Raw genomic sequence first — 17085 nt, 5'->3', positions numbered from 1 at the left:
ATAATCCTTTCAAAAACGTTTGGGGTTACAATAGTTTCCTTTTTATCATAGATGTCAAAGTAAGCTGAATTGTATCAGTTTGACTTTAAGTGGATACAGGACATTTAAAATGTAGCATACGAAACTATCGCCACTTAAATATTCCAGCTTGGAGAACTAGCAATATTGAAAACACACCAAGGATTTCATCTGTATGCTTTTAATTAAAAACAAATACAAAACATATTTGTTTAACATGCAAGAGCAACAGTTATAATTTTGTTAGTTTTAATCTCGTTACTATTATGAATTATCAGATGAGGACAAACTACAGTAAAACAATGATGCCTCATGCAGCTTCACTGTAAAGATATCATAGATTAGCAATTGTAGTTAAGCAATTGTTCATGAGGTCTGCTTCCAACAAGATTGACATACTAACAGTTAACCGTAGATTTAGTACAGTATTTCCGTAGTCTGAATATTTACGACTTTCATCCAAAAGAAAGACAGAACATGGGGAATCAAACGTACTTTCCCTAGGTCTTAAAAAACACCAGGTCAATTTCATATCTCGTATATTATTTATACTGTGGTAGTGATATCATTTTTGTCAATTCCAAGTTCTTACTAAATATCACTAAGCGTTTATAAGTACAAAAAAATCTAATTCATACTAAAGGAGAGATGTCCATTTTAGTATAATGCTACGTATTGTTTATCAGAGTATGGAGCTGTGTTTGAAACATTAAGTGTTATAACTACATTTAGCTAATTTAGGTAACGTATGTTTCAGAACTACATAAACAAACACATTATAACATCAATGTACAATATAATTATGACAGAAATATACCCTGACATTATATGTATGAGATGCCGCGAGAAGAACAACAAATAAATGAAATATACTTCCAAAATTTGATACATTTGATACATGAAATTTGGCGAAAGGTCAAAATTTGGAGACAGGATAAGTTCATCATACGTGCATAGATGAGTACACACATGCTTACGAGGTGTGCTTTATTTGTTTGGAGCACATCCGTTATGCATTGATGTTTATAATTATGTATATATTTGTAAGAAAATATTGTTTTCATTAAATGATTTATTTTTGTGGTAGTATGATGAAGCTCATTTTGCTACTGCATCAATATCATGTACTAGAAATTAAAATATTTATATAACTATTAAGTAAATTTAGAATTGACTTGAACATGGAAAGCAACTGCAATTACAAACCGTAGCAGCCTAGAACATGTCGAAAATGGAATTGATAATTAAGTGCATGTATCATTCTTGTATCTTTAGGCTACATTTTAGTTAAGGTGATATCTGAACATTATCAAAACATAATAAACTCTTTGGGAGTACAGAATACAGCTAAGCAAAATAAAAACATACTCGGTTTGATTGAGTCAGTTTATAAAAGGTAATGTAAAGTACAATAGTTGTATTATAAAAGACGTTAAACCCGAACACACAAACACACATACACAGACACACACACACACACACACACACACAATAGTTGTATATCCAAACACTGATCTTGTAGATTGATTTGAACATAACAGGAGAAACGACAAAAATTCAAAGAAGTGAAAGTCATTGAAAATGTTAGGAGATAATTTTTAATTTGATGCAATAAACGTATGTATGATGCCTAAAAATATTCTTTGTCTTCCGTAATGTTTCAAAAACAAAGTTTATATTTTATCCTTTTAAATACACTGGTGGGAACCACAGCATGACAACAGGGAAGAATTCATTTTATAGCTTTTTCTGTAGCCAAGACTCAGAAAATATAATTCAAGCAACCATAAATACGTAAAGGACGATTGTGCCCTAAAGTCTGTCACTCGATCTTGAGTATAAGACGTTGCAACATTATGTCATACATGTCTATATTTGTACTTGTAGGTAATTTTTTAATATGCTGAAGTAAGAATTGTTAGAACATTAAAGCTTAGATGTCATAGTTAAATTTTCATATCTTTTAAATATATCTTATCATGAAATTGATAGGTAAAAGAGGAAACAGTACTTAAAAAATCGCACTTGGTTCCTTGTGAGTCATGCCGCTGAACTTTCATAGTTACTTGTAATTTTCAGCGTGCTACATATTTATATAATAAAAGCATTTGTCTTGAGGATAATCTGAACATCATGAGGTTTAAATACAGTTTAAATGTGTGAGAGCAGTTGGATATGTCCAGAAGGGAATTATTTTATTGAAACGATTCAAATTAGCGAGTTTCCTTACACTAACATTTAATGTATCATTGTTTATCATTTCGTGACATTTAATTTGATATTATATCTGACAATCAGACATTTAATACAAATTGTATCCTTCTTCATTCTTATGTTTTATTCTTTTAAATGCATAAAGACACAGGTGGGAGCATACATTGAAATTTAGGAAGATTTAAAGTATGTTACTGGATCTGTAGATTAGACTCAGCATATATTACCCAAACAGCAATAAGTAAATAGAGGGCCATAGGGGCATTAAGTCGCTATCTTATATTTCGTATCATACCTTGCACTATTGTGTCTACATCTGGATCTCCAGCAATGTTCTGAATGTGAGTAGTTGCCTTTGCACAATTTAGTCATATATGTCGCATCTCGATCTGCCGCTAACTTATAAACATGAAACAGTATGAACGTGTTGTTCTCTCAAGATTGAAATCTAACTAAATTACTATGTCTTTCAAAAATATTTTTATCATCAATTATATTATAGAAAAGATTAATCTCTTTTTGACTTACAGATTTCACATTTTGGGTGTTTCATGCAGCCTAAGTTTCACGATTTTGAAAATTATTTCAATCGCTACTGTATGTATTACAAGTTATCAAATACATTTTATAAGCAAAGTAAGAAGACGACAGTTGTGGTCTTAAGTTCTAACGTTGATTCATTTGGCCACAAATGTCTACATATGGATTTGCAGATAGCTCTGATAAGCTCGAGTAAGATTTTCTAGATAGGTTAAAATTAAAGGTATTATTTAAAGTGTTCATACCATTCAAAGATAATTTCACCATTAAATAGCTGGGAAACACTTAAAGTACTGAGAAAACTGCCCTGAGACATCTGTAAGTTTAACGTGTCAAGTAGGTCATGCAACTGAAGTTTCATGATGCTATAATGTAATTTGTACGTAAATCTCAAAAACACATTGTGTCACAGAATGTAGTTACTGTAACAAAACATATGCATAAACAATCTATTAGAAAACGCGATAGATACGATAATATGAAGGTGTAGCTGCAATCTGAACGTGTGAAAGTACTTAATTACATCCAGAATGAGTTTTTAATATAAAACAATAAACTTAAAAACAATTTGCAAATAACAAAACTATGATTTAAAACAAATTTTAATTTTCTTCGATTTTGTAAAAGCTAGTTGATATTTTATTCTTGTAGGTGCAAAATGACACAGATGGAAACACAATGTGAAACTATTGCAAGATGTTAACTGGATCAGCAGATACGATTCAGCACATATTATCTTTGCAACAGGGAGTAATGAGAGGGACATAGTGGCCTGAAGTCGCTCACTTGACCAAAAGTATAAAAGCTTGTACTATTTTGATATACAGGGGTCACTATCTCGAAAACGTATTCGTATCGTAAGTTAAGCTATGATTTACGATAAACCTAAGGTAAGACTAAGGTAGCGTTATTCAGCTACCTCCAAACGCCTCTAAACGCCCTCGTAAAGGGTTCGTAACTTAAGGTATTGTTAGCTAGTTACAATATCGTAAGTCTTGGATATTCCATTTAGTGACGTCATTTTTGACTTACTGCTCGTGTATATGTTACTAAGCATCATGGGAAATATGTCCATATTAAAAGAATTTTCTCATTTGCAATGATATACTGTCTACTAAAAAGTATTTACATTTCATCAGACTATTCCGCAATAAAATAATAACAATTGTCTAATATTTATTTAGCAATGACTTATAAAATGCTAGAGTTACGCTCCACTTAAACTTTACACTTTTGGGCACATATACCAAGTTTTGTAAGAAATGTACGGTAGTTTAGACTATGTTATTTAAAAAAAAAAACATAATGGTATTCACAGAACCATTCTACTAAATATATTTTCAACTGTATCGATTTTGCCTTAAAATACCTGTAGCAGTATTTATTACTATGCCCAGCTTACTCTGTTAGATTTTAAAATTCACTAAACTACAAGGAACACAAAAGCAGTTTACCGGGTTCAAGATGTATTTTATTATTTTCACATGGCTCGTTTTACATCATAGACAAAATACATCAGTAACAGTCATTTTCAGTTCACAATATTCAAAACAACTAAGCCATAATTACAACCTACAGAAATTAAAGTCCTACACCTAACGAAGCTAATGTAATTTAAAATAATTTTGTCTTTAAATTTAGATCCCGGTCCAAAAGGAAAAAAAAAATATACCCAAAGACAGTAAGGGGGAAATGGCTAGGCTCTGACTAAAGGTAGAAGTAACCTGTCGAGAGTCTGTGAGCACTAGCACAGAGACTGCCAAAATCAGGGCTTATATACCCTCGCATTGGTAAAACGCATGAAAAACCCATGCAGAAAAAATGCAGTACACATGGAGTGTTCAATAAATTCATAAAAGTGAAATTATTACCTGTAGCATTAACAATACATAAAGAAAGGTCAAGCTTATGTAAACATTTGTATCAACCCTTACATGACAGTATGCAATCTCAAAATTTTTTAGACAAATACCACTGACGGGCCACATTCAAACCTGAAAAAGCTTTTACTACAAGCATAGCATTTCTATCGGGCACTTGCTTCAGTATAGTTACTTTAACTTCTTCAGAATTAAAATAGGCTTTGCAACATACAACTCCCGGTTCAACTGAACTGACAAAGAAATATTGGTATTTAGACATTTGTTTAACTGGTTTAAAATACTGTTCAAGAAATTGCCTCAAACTGTAAAAATCAACAGGTGTTTCAGGAATATCAACTACTTGTGGAACATTGTGACCCCCTTTTTATGACTGTCTCACAGTGTCAGCCATTTGGGTCATAGTTTATGCATCAGAATCTCTCCACATCACTTTCCATAAATCAAAATGCCAATCTGGGTTGAATTCCCTGTGCTCTGTCACCAAAATACTCATTGCAACAGTCTCATGTAGTCCTGAAATTTAAAATGTCATGGTAATATTCATCTAACTTTTATCAGCATTTTCAAGTCAAATGGTCATGAGAAAACCATCATTATGATTTTGTGACCAGTATGGATTGAGATGTTACTGCATCCATACTGGTTGTTAATGCAAGTGTTGGTTTTCTCATGATGCAGCTCATGAGTTTTATCTTTAGGTAACAATCAGATATAATGGCTAGGGCTAGCACTGTATCATTATGTCATTTCCATCCGGTCACAAAGGAACAATGTTGGTTTTCTCCTGAGGTGGCTCAAATAATAGCTTAATACTAATTACAGAAATATATAACTTCTTAAAACTTAGTATTAGTGATCTACATGCATTCATCCAACTTTTTCAGCTTGAAATACATATGAAATGTTCTTGGGTTTGATAACATCAGAATAGTGGCAAGACCTTTCTGAAGCCATTTAGTACTGCTCATGTGAACTATTTAACCATAATCACCCTTCACATCTGAGCAGGCTTATCATAAGACTGCACTATGTACTACTCAATTCATTTTTGCACAGTATCCATGAATGCTGGAAACAGATACATTGCCTCAGCACATTATCATTTGTTCTTACATGCTTGCAATACATTTAGTTATTTCTTTATAAATCATGGGCATATTAAATACAACTATAGAAAATTGTTTATTTTAGCCTAAGAAATCTTACCTATTAAAGTGTTCCATAACTGCATACCAAATGACATAGTTGTTTTTGTTCTGCCCAGCTGCATTATTGAAATGTATCTAATAAAAATAAAAAATAAAAATTAACAAATTAAATCAAATGCAAAACAATAGTTAAGATATTCATGTTTTATGTGATGTTTGTTTTACTTATCATAAAGTAATACAAGTGGACACATTTTTACAAAGGAGTAAAAGTGTGTTTAATTTTTCTTTTGTACTTATAACAGAATATAATTCGTCCTGAGTCATTGAATATGTGAGTTTTATCATTCAAAAAAAATAATGCTTGCATTTATTCAATTATACTGCTGGTGATTTTAAAACCATATCATAAACCATAGTCAACCTGCAGATGTTTGCACCTTTTGTTCTCTCTATAGTGTGCCATTTGCCAACAGGTGTTGCTTCTTTATAATAGTCAGATTCAAGCCAAAAATGAAATATATTAAGGTACAACATGTTTTGTTTTAGTATTATACAACCTGTGCATGTTTTTCTCCTATGCCATAGAACTGCAAATAATGATGAGCCATAGATACAACACTTTCCACTCCTTTCCCAGTGCACTGACTTTCATCAATATAATAACAGTTTGTTTGCCTGTAAGAAACACAAAAACACAAAAAATATAATATTTACATAATACATGTTTATAATGCATTTTACCATTAAAATGCCAAATTTCTAAAATGTAATTCAATTTCGACAACGCTGTTTATAGTTTATTCAAAGGGGAGATCATAATTTAATGACTGAACAGTAAACACTGTGGAGACCAGACAGCATGGATATGCAGGCTCATCTTGATGTACACTGACCGCAAAATCTGACAGCATGCAGGGCACTCGTCATTATTCATTGATAATTTACTGACCCAGTTACGAACAGTGCAGATCATGATCAGACTGCACAGACGTGCAGCCTGATATAAATCTGCTTTGGTGGCAGAATCAGACATAAGCACCGCTACTATGCTAAGAGTTTAATACAGTATTGAAACATGAAAACTGTCAGATTTTAATATTCTTATACCTGATCCTTCTGCACATACACCAAACACATGGCGCTTCCTTAGGGTACGGAAACAAATTGTTGTAAGTGATGTGGATAATGCACCTGCTGAGCAAAATCCCATGGATAATGGTATTCAACATCAAGAGTGCATGGTGGACTGCCTGAAACATGACAAAATAATATCTTTTAATTTATAAGCCGATTTCATAATACTGTGTATATTCAGTAATTAAAACCTGGCATTGCTTCATGTCGCTTGTAGTTGTAGAGCAATTTTTAAGATTAGAAGTTTATCTTTTAATAAGCAACTACTCATTGGATGCACTAACATTTCGTGTGGGTAGAGTGTCATATTCCTACCCTCGTGAAATTTGACCACAGCGTTCACAACACATGTACATGCTCAGAAATCCGGAAAGTGAACATTGAGAGAAGTTAATATAAGTTCAATCTGACTAAAGTACATCACCTATCACGCTACGCATAGGATCTGACATCGAGCTATTGATGGCCTCGTTCTGACAACCCTTCCGCTAGCCAATCAAAAGCTACCTCTCAATTTTCTGCAAGCTTTAAAAAGCCTTGGGTTTTGATATCAACAATTTTCTATGTCGAAAGATGTCAGATAGCCGGTTAGCTCAGTCGGTAGGTTGCTCTGTAAACGAGAGGTCCCGGGTTCGTGGATTAACTGCAAACTTTTCTTACTCTTTGACATTCGATAAAAGTTGTTTGATTGGTTCAAACAAAAATAGATTTGCGAAAATAAAAATAGCAATATTGGAAATCCAAAATATACAGAAGACAAATGTGAATGGGTCGTTCTCAGATCTTCGTTTAGAAGATCAAGTACTTTAGTCAGATTGATATAAGTTGTAAGAAATTTACAACTGATGTAAATAATAATCTGAGTAAATTTAATCCAACATGTTTGGCACGACAACTAATAATCTGAGTTAATTTAATCCAACATGTTTGGCACGACAAATATCCTCCATATATATAATGTAAATGACTTTGTACTTTTTTTCCGAATAAGTTCCTGTTTCTCCAAATATATGGCAACATCATTCGTATGGATGAAATTATGAAAGAAATTTATCATCCCCTTACACATAAAAACACTAATTGGCAGCTCAATTTGGTACACATATGATCATCACATGTTTGTAATCTTAGCTACACCATCTAGGTAAACGTGAGCTAGTACTAGACTGTGACAGTTCAAACTGACTCATTTTAAAATGTTAATGGTACAAATTTATGGTCTTAGGGCGGCCATAACTTGACTGATATCAACAAATCTTTGCTAAATCCTTCCTCAGTTTCAAAGTCTCATTACTTCCGGGTTCAATCATTTCGACAAAAATGCGTGTGTTCTCATAATATTAAAAAGAAATACATACTTACACAACTCAAAAATGTTAGGTACAAATCCAGCATCAACATTAAACCATCAGTGAATCGTCTAAACTAACATAAATAGACGCATTTCCAGAACATACTTGGTGCAGTACCGAAAATACACTGTTTTTACATGACGTAATAGGTCGCTCATTAGTTTGGGGCGAGTAAGCAGATTGCATTATAAAGGAGCATATTACCGGCCGATGCGTTGACACATTCAATGCATTATCCTCTAAGATTTTGCAATTTACAATATTTTTAGAAAAACTTTCAGACACAGTTGTATGGTACATTTGTAAATTTTGCCCCCGAGCAAACAGCTTTCGTATTTATAGCTAACATATCATAATCTGACATAAAGTCCATTATAAGTTTACTTCTTGAGTCAATTAGTGAAAATATTCCATGTTCTGATTCAAGTTCAGCATTGTAGTCACCCATACATATAATATGACCTTTGTCAATGTACATACATATAATATTCTCCATTTCTTCGAGGTAAGTTCTATACTTAAGCAAAGAATGGTTTTACAAGGCATGTATATTTGAAATATGAAAACATAACACCCTGGACTGATCATTAATTGTATACCTATAATATTGTCACTAGGAATATCAAGTGGGCAGGTAATCGAGTTCAGCGGTTTTCTCCATAGAATGGCATTACCTCCCTTACCTACTTTACGATTAGTGCATAGTTCAAGGTCTGGGTCTGCTATTGCAATACTAGTATAGTCAGTATGAATAGAGTCAAGGAAGTGGAGATTACTTCTGTATAACCAGTGTTCCGAAATACCGCAAATGTCTACACTATAAGTATTTAAAAAGTTACATAGGTAACTTGCACTGGACATGATGCCAGTAGAGTTCGAAGCTGCAATGTTAAGATCTTTTATTGTCATTGACTGTGTAAAAGGATACTACTTTAATAGTCTACATCGTCTTCAAGTAACGAGTACCGATTATATGTTGGAGTTACGTCGCGATTCTCCGATACCATTGGGTTGTAACGGTATCTCCGCCGATCCCATTCTTTTCTCGAATCATCGTAGTCGTACTGTTGTTTGTATTTGTTCCTCGGCATCCATGTATGCTGGGTCGTCCACAAGAAGATTTGCGTTTTCGTCATCTTCGACGTTAACGCGAATCGTAGCAGTATTGAATTTTTTATTTCGGAAAACCGATACTTTGGTAACTTTGGGTCCCTGATTACGCACAAACGATGCATTTTTTTTCAGTGAAGCTATAGCAAAAGATTTTGTTGTATTTTTGAGCTACTGTTCCACTTCCACAAGGAGGAATTACACCAAGCTTCACAAATATGGTTATGCTTATCGTCAGCTTGTTTACGGCTTGCTGATTTCTAGCAGAGTTATGGTTATTAAGTACTCAAATTGTATGATGTTTGGAACACTTCTATTATATAACTTGGAATGTTTCCACCAAACGTTATATGGCCGATGAGTGCCGAGGTTGACTATGCATATTGTTGACACGTTCTATTTTCATGATTTTCAGGGGAGTTAATACCCTGAAATTGTCATTTATTTATATTTTGGCAACTTCTGTTAAACCAGATATCCATCGAATCTTACAGGAGTTATCAGTGTTAAGAGTTAGCAGAGTTACCATTGATTTGTCCTATCTTACAGTGTCGTGCATATCACCAAAATATCCAGATTTAATGATGTTCAGCGGGGTCATGGTTCAAGCTTTGTCAAATTAATAATAAAAATAATAATAATAATAATAATAAATAATAATAATAATAATAATAATAATATCTTATTTAAAGAGGATAACATATTTAGCTTTAACAAGTCTAAAACATGGTCCTCTAACATAACAATATAAAAATTCATCCTAAGTACGTAACATAGACAGTGAAGTGAAAGACGTGAATCAAAAATACATGTTATGAACAAATGAAATCATAGTGGCATAAACAGTATAAAGTACAATGAACAGTATTGAGAGAATTAAGACTTTCAGCGCTATTTGACCTCATTCGACCTCCAACCCTCGGCCCAAACTGACCAATGCTGGCCCGGTACCCTTGGTACTTTTAAAACCTTCAGTTTGATGGACGTAAGTCCTTGGGAGCTAGAAGCTGCCGCAGGCGTCAGGGGACCAAGGTCCACTCACGCAATTTAAAAAATAACCACAGGTTTTTACAAAGAACTGTGAAAACCTCTGGTTTAACCAAATGAAGAAAACATATATTTGAAAAACGAATTGATATAAAATAAAACTCATTAAAAACCAGGAAGAAAACTTTAAACTCCGCACTGAAAAACAATTTACAATAGTTTTAAACCTTTTTTATTAAAATAATTTATAATTGTTTGTTCATTTTGTTTTACATTGTTAACTTTTGGAATTTTATACGATAATTCATAAATGTTTATACCATCTTGTAACATTTTTATGAAAAAAAAACAATAATAACCACACAATACACTTGTTTTGTCTTGATATTGTATGCTGTTATACATTACTCCAGGTAGATATTTGATTACTTTTTTGGTGGAGGTAAACCGAACGGGTCAAAGTATATTTTATTTACATAACAAACTCAGTGTGTTCCGGTTCCGACAGAGACGTCCAAATTTATTCAACCTTTGATTCTTTTGTTTTGGTAGATTATTTTTACTAAAAACACCCCTAAAGTTTTTAATTTTTAATTGTTTTACCCATTGTTCAATTTCAAATTAAGAAATAGGTTTGTTTATATATATTTTTTGACTATAGGAATTCGTCTGTAAGGTCTGCATTGAGAATCAGTTTTTTATACCTTTTCCACTAAGAAGGGATGTAATCAAAGGTATCCCAAGACTAGCAGCCAAAATACCTAAGAATCCACCATCTTGTTTCTGTTTTTGTGTTAATTTAATTACTTCAGATCCCACTAGTTGTTTTTATTAGGTGTAAGATATGGTGATATCATATCTCTTTTATCATTAGCTACCAAAATCATACCATATCCAAGTATCTTACTAACACCAGTACTGGCAAGACCAGACAAAGCTCCAAAGCCTAACGGTCCTAATTTTAATGGAACTATTTTTGCAGCTATTGGAACTACTGTCTGACCTAACAGACCAGCCAATGCTCCTAAAATCCCCCATTTCGAACTTGACTGGACATTTGTTCTCTTTTTTTTTTTGAAATTATAATTTCTAATCCCTTCTTATTCCTAATCGAATTTTCAATTTGATTAATAAGTGTTTCTGTTAAAAGTAAAGGAAAGTTTCCACGTCATTGTTCATATTTCAATCTAAAAGTATATGGGATTTTATCATTGTAAGTTTTTGCTATTTTTTTCTGTCCGTCTGTTAAATTTACTTTATATTCAATATAATTTGATGTCATTATATATTTAAATATATATATTTTATTTAAACAATAACTAGTTAATTTCTAACTGTATTTATTTTAACTGTTTCTTCATACAATACAATTGCGTCAATACGGTTATTAGCTGCTTGCGGGATATTTAATTTAACTGTTAATGTAATATGCTTAGGATCTTCTGCAAGTCCTTCCTTTTTAAATTCTAAGTTAAAATGAATAAATCCAAACAAACTTTGAAAATTTAATCTATTTAAAAGATTTCCAGTAGTTTTATTAATTTGTTTATGAGAATAATTAAGAACATCATCATAAATTCTTGATATACTTGTATATTCCGTTTCAGGATAAAAAAACAAACACCGCTACCAACATCAAGACGACAAGATTCCAACCTACAATTATTATTTGCTGCATTAGTTTTCAATGTATCTAATAAATGTGGGTTGTGTTCTTGTGGATTACTTTTATCAGGTTGTTGTAAATAAAAAAAAAAAAGAAACACACGTTCAAGTTTTGTTACACCAGCTGTTATTCTAAAAGTAATATTATTTTGTTGTGTATCTGTTGACTGTGTTATCATTTCTCGGAGGTATTTCCACCTCGTATATTTTTCAGAAATTAAATCATGTCCATAATCATTGAAAACTAAACGTGGAACCCATAAAATTAATTTAACTAAAATTACCCTACATGCATCGGCAGCATTAGCTCTGTAAATTAATTCATCATCATTTGTAAATTGGAGTGTTATTTGTATTTGACTTGGGGGTTACATGTTTTGTTCGAAACCCTGAAAAAATGAATAATTATTCAACGAAATTTTAGCATTTACACTATTACCACTCTGGATTAATCCCTTTCTAATAGCGAAACTATTATTAAATTCAGCTTGATCTTTTCTACTTTTAGCACTAGCGTTAGCGTCTAAATAAATACATTTATATTATTCCAGTTGATTCTGCATATTCCTTAGATAGTTCAACTAGTTTTGTTTTTTTTTTTACATTTATTACTTTGTATAAATTATTACAATCATAGACAATTTTTTTTCCATACTGTTTAACTATTAGCTGATCAATTATTGAACCTGCAGTATTAATAAAAGAAATTTGATATCCATCAGCATAATTATAACCATTAGCAAGTTTATTAACTTTAAAACTTACTTCAAATAACCATTAAACCAATAAAAATATGAACTTCTATCATTAATTTTAAAGTTTATCATTACCTTTTTTTGTACACTATATATTTATATTTTCTTTTAGAATTAGTGTAAAACTTGTTTCAATTTTATTAAAATTGATTATTCTACCAAACACATCTGTAATATATATTCTAATTGAATTTATAATATTGTTATTAATTTGAGAATATCCAACCCTGTTTGGTTCTTTTCTTAATGGATAAGCTCTTGTTAAATCAGCAGTACTTAAAGCATAGATACTATCATTAAAATTACCACCAAAAAGTGAATTACCAATAAGACCACAGTGAATGTATATTGTATCCACAGAGTTAGTTATATTTGGTGTTCCCCATTCGGTTTTGTCTAAAAAAATCTCAAATCCAAGCAATGTATGAAAATTTGATATTCCCAAATGCAACTTGAAATTACCATGAATTGAAATTAGGATTTTAAAACTATTTAAATCAAATTCCAAACTTATTGGAGCAATGTCTGATTTATCAAATTCAAAATCACCATTGCTTATTAATGTTTCTCTGATATAATTATTAATGTCCGTATAACTGTAAGAACCATTTGTAAATATAATATCTTTCCACGCTTTACCATTATTACAACGAATTCTTTTATTGTCATATTCATCACTAATATTATGCTAAGAGTAAGTCATAGTGTTAATACTATCCAAACCAACAACATCCGTTTTATTTTTATCTCAAATTAAAAAACGACTAAATCTGACAGTAAAATTGCTTGGAGAATTTTTATTGTCGTTTTTAACTGCTTCAGAACTTAACACTATTTTTTGTTCCATTTATATATTCAAGAAAAATATTGTTTTTATATAACATTTCATGTTCTTCCGGTAACAATTCATTCATTTTAAATAGTTCATCAATTATGCCAATATCTTCATTGTTCAGTTCTTTATTACGTTTTCCAGCCTCAATTGAACCACAAATAAGCTCTAAGTCATTAAAGAGTTCTTCTGAATTACTTGGACAAACGTCATAACCTTGACCTCTAATTACTTTTTTAAAATTTCATGGATCTTTTATTGGTAGTTAATCCTGATTTTTCTGTTAATTCTTTAAATATTTTCCTAGAAAGTATTGAATGTTTTTTATTATTGTTATATCTTGTTTTATCAAATCAATTAAATCATCATCCACCTGAACGTTAATAACTTCTTTTCCAATTGTCTGATCCTTTGAAATCAATTTGTTTTGACCGTAAAGTTTATTAAGATCAATTAATAAATTACCATATTGTCCCTTTGGTGAAACTTTATATGGATTTAGAACCTTTGTGTTTTTTTTAGAAAACTATATTTTGATTGTGATGTTGTCTTCCTTTTCCTATATATTTTCCTTGTTTAAGAATATATTTAACCGCGTCTCTATATTTGTTTTAAGTTATTCGACTTGGCTATAATTGCTTCCTTTTGCTTCATTTCGTGTTCTGTGGGGTTTTCTTTCTGGTTATTGCGCCAGAATCCTGACCTAAATCTACTATATCATTCGATACAAGTCAGGTATATGACGAATATGTTATGTTTTTGACATAATATACAGTCGTCAAATTGCTCAGTTTATGTATCACTTGTAATGTTGTATTTTCCAACTGTTGTAGTTGCTGATTATTCATAACATGCGACATCTGTGTATGTCGAATAAGCTTATCTTCATGTACATTTTTTCTTATATCATTCTCTCTATATTTTGTGTCTGTTCTGCTTGTCCAGCGTCTAAGGGCCTACGGTCATAAAAATGTATTACGACCAATACGCCGCTACAAACTACACTTTCTACATATTTCTACATCCATTTAGGTAATGAATGAGCTATATGTCTATCGAGCGGCAATAGGTCTTTTTTACAATAGAACTCAGAAAATTAAGGGAAGATGTCGTTTTTACTGCCAGCCAAATCTAACCGTTGTTTATGCCTTATTACAAATAATGCGTGGTACCTTTTGTCTAATTAGACAAATAATGACAATATCTTTTACATGTTTGTTTCCGAAGTTACTGTGTTTTTCATTTTAAATCATAAATACACTGCAATAATACACTAACAAGCATGTGTAATCAGTTTTGCTAATATGTGTATTTTTCTATTTTCAGGTTTCCACACAAAGCTGAGTGCAACTTGATCTATGTTGTGTGAATGTCCATTGCATTGTGATACCTGGAACTAACAATACCTAGATTGCTGTATGTTCCTTCCTTGGAACAAGTGTAGATAATGTGTTTATTCCTTCCTGGAACCTACATGATGGGTTCCTTCCTGGAACTAACAGTGTCAAAGTACAAAATTTAATTGCAATTACATGTATAAGTATTTGTTCCTTTGTAGAACAAAAGTACTTGAGGCTTGGTGCAGATTTATGTTTCTGCCTATGAACTGATAATTTATGTGTTATGTACACAGCTACTGCCAAACGAGATAAAATATTAAAACTACCTACACTACGGCTACCTGAAAGAGACTGTCAAAGCTGCCAGGTAGAAGACCTATATTCCTGTATATTCTAAACTACATTGAAATTGCAAATGCGGTAAATTTAATCTTAATTTGAACAATAACTTTCCTCAAAATATACTGCCTCAGGCAAAACCTTTTGTTAACTGCTTTGAGCTTTTAGGGTTAATTTGGTTTGTCTACATGTCATGCTTAAGGTCCACGCTTTTTCCATGACACACATGTATAAAGTGGGAAATGTTTTGTTAAAATTGATCAATCAATGCTGTATTTAATAAAATTGAAATAGTAATAGACAATCTGAGGCCATTTCTTAACAACTGCACAGTTTTTGTAGTGTTGCTTCGAATATTTATTTACCCCAACCACCTTTTCCCAGTTTGAGAGTGTACCACTCTTCCAATATTAATCAGAGTATACTGATATACTGTCATTTTTATGTTTATTAAGTTTACAATATCTGCTGAAAATGACACCTGAATATCTCAACTAGTAAAAATCTTTTAGCTTTTTGGGAAAGTTCGTCCATTGAAAATCAGTAAATTTGATTAGACCACTGTGTGGCTCTGTGATGAAAAAAGTATCCAGTTCATTTAAAATGCAACATGTTGTGTGAATGTCCATTTCTTAGTTATTTTATCATGAACGTTTCAGTTGAACTCCACCCGCTTTAAATTTCAAAACTAGTAACATTAATACTTGTAAATGAAACTTAATACATGTAGGAATATTGCCATCAAATATAAAAAAAAATAAAAAAAAAAAACATTTTGCCCAGACACCTAACTGGGACTCCCCCACCCCTTTCTAAATGAAAGTGAACATGCCTTATCTAGAGTATTTATGACACTAAGGCCTAATCTAGAGTATTTGTGACAGTTACTCAATGCAAATATATGAAGCTGAAATGACATTATGGTTGTTGAAATTCAAGACATCTGCAAAGAAGTTGTGAAAAGAATACCTTATCTGAAACTGTTAATGTTGCATTCTTTCCGATAATCAAGGCTCCTCCAAATGATTGTAATACAGTTTATACTGTACGCAAACGTATTAAGGAGCAAATGAATGCTTTGCGACAAAAAAGTGTGTCCCATTGTTTTTTATATGGGCAAGGTATCAAAGGCGTTAGAAATTATGTGGGCAAATCCGAGTGAATTTGAAGGTGTTTATCCAGTTGAGGGGGGCATGCACTTATGATGTCTGTATTTGGTGGTATTGGCTATATTTATGGGGATGCAGGTCTTAAGAAGATATTAGTATTTGCTGGTGTTTCTGCTGAACATATTCTTTCAGGCAAAGATTTTGACAGAGCTTTGCGTAGTCTCATCATGGTTGATGAAGTTTTGAACCTAAGATTTTTTAAACAATTCCTTCAATGGGCTGAATCTTATTCAAAACCGATTCCACTAGTCATGCTAGACAAGTTAAAACATCTAGACGTGGACATACTTAATAACGACATGGTAGTGCAATGTCTTTTACATGAGATAGACTCAGAAATTCTTCCCATTTTAGAATCATTCAGGTATTTATCAGAAGTTTCTTTACCAATGAAGCTCTATCTGGCATATTCCCGAAATGTATTATGGCAAGCACACCAATACGCAAAAGCAAAGCTGTTGACCTTCTTGTTCTCTTCCAACAGAACAGTTTATTCAATATTCATGCCATACATGATTTTGAAAAAATACAGGCTTCCGGCTGAGAGAGTAGAAAAGTTCGGAGCAGGCAAGTTTGTTGCTTAACTTAGAAATGAT

General features: G+C 32.1%; 1 long non-coding RNA gene across 1 annotated transcript; it reads right to left on the bottom strand.

Annotated features, from left to right (window-relative positions):
* Nucleotides 1–4927: 4927 nt before the first annotated feature.
* LOC128551979 (uncharacterized) lies at nt 4928–6463 on the bottom strand. Its single transcript, XR_008368937.1, has 3 exons — nt 6364–6463; nt 5862–5938; nt 4928–5168 (listed from the first exon to the last, which is right to left on the bottom strand). It is a non-coding gene; the product is annotated as an uncharacterized LOC128551979 (long non-coding RNA).
* Nucleotides 6464–17085: the final 10622 nt, after the last annotated feature.

This window comes from Mercenaria mercenaria, unplaced genomic scaffold (genome assembly GCF_021730395.1).
Source record: "Mercenaria mercenaria strain notata unplaced genomic scaffold, MADL_Memer_1 contig_1898, whole genome shotgun sequence".
Classification (NCBI taxonomy): Eukaryota; Metazoa; Mollusca; class Bivalvia; order Venerida; family Veneridae; genus Mercenaria; species Mercenaria mercenaria.
This window is presented reverse-complemented; position numbering and strand designations above follow the sequence as displayed.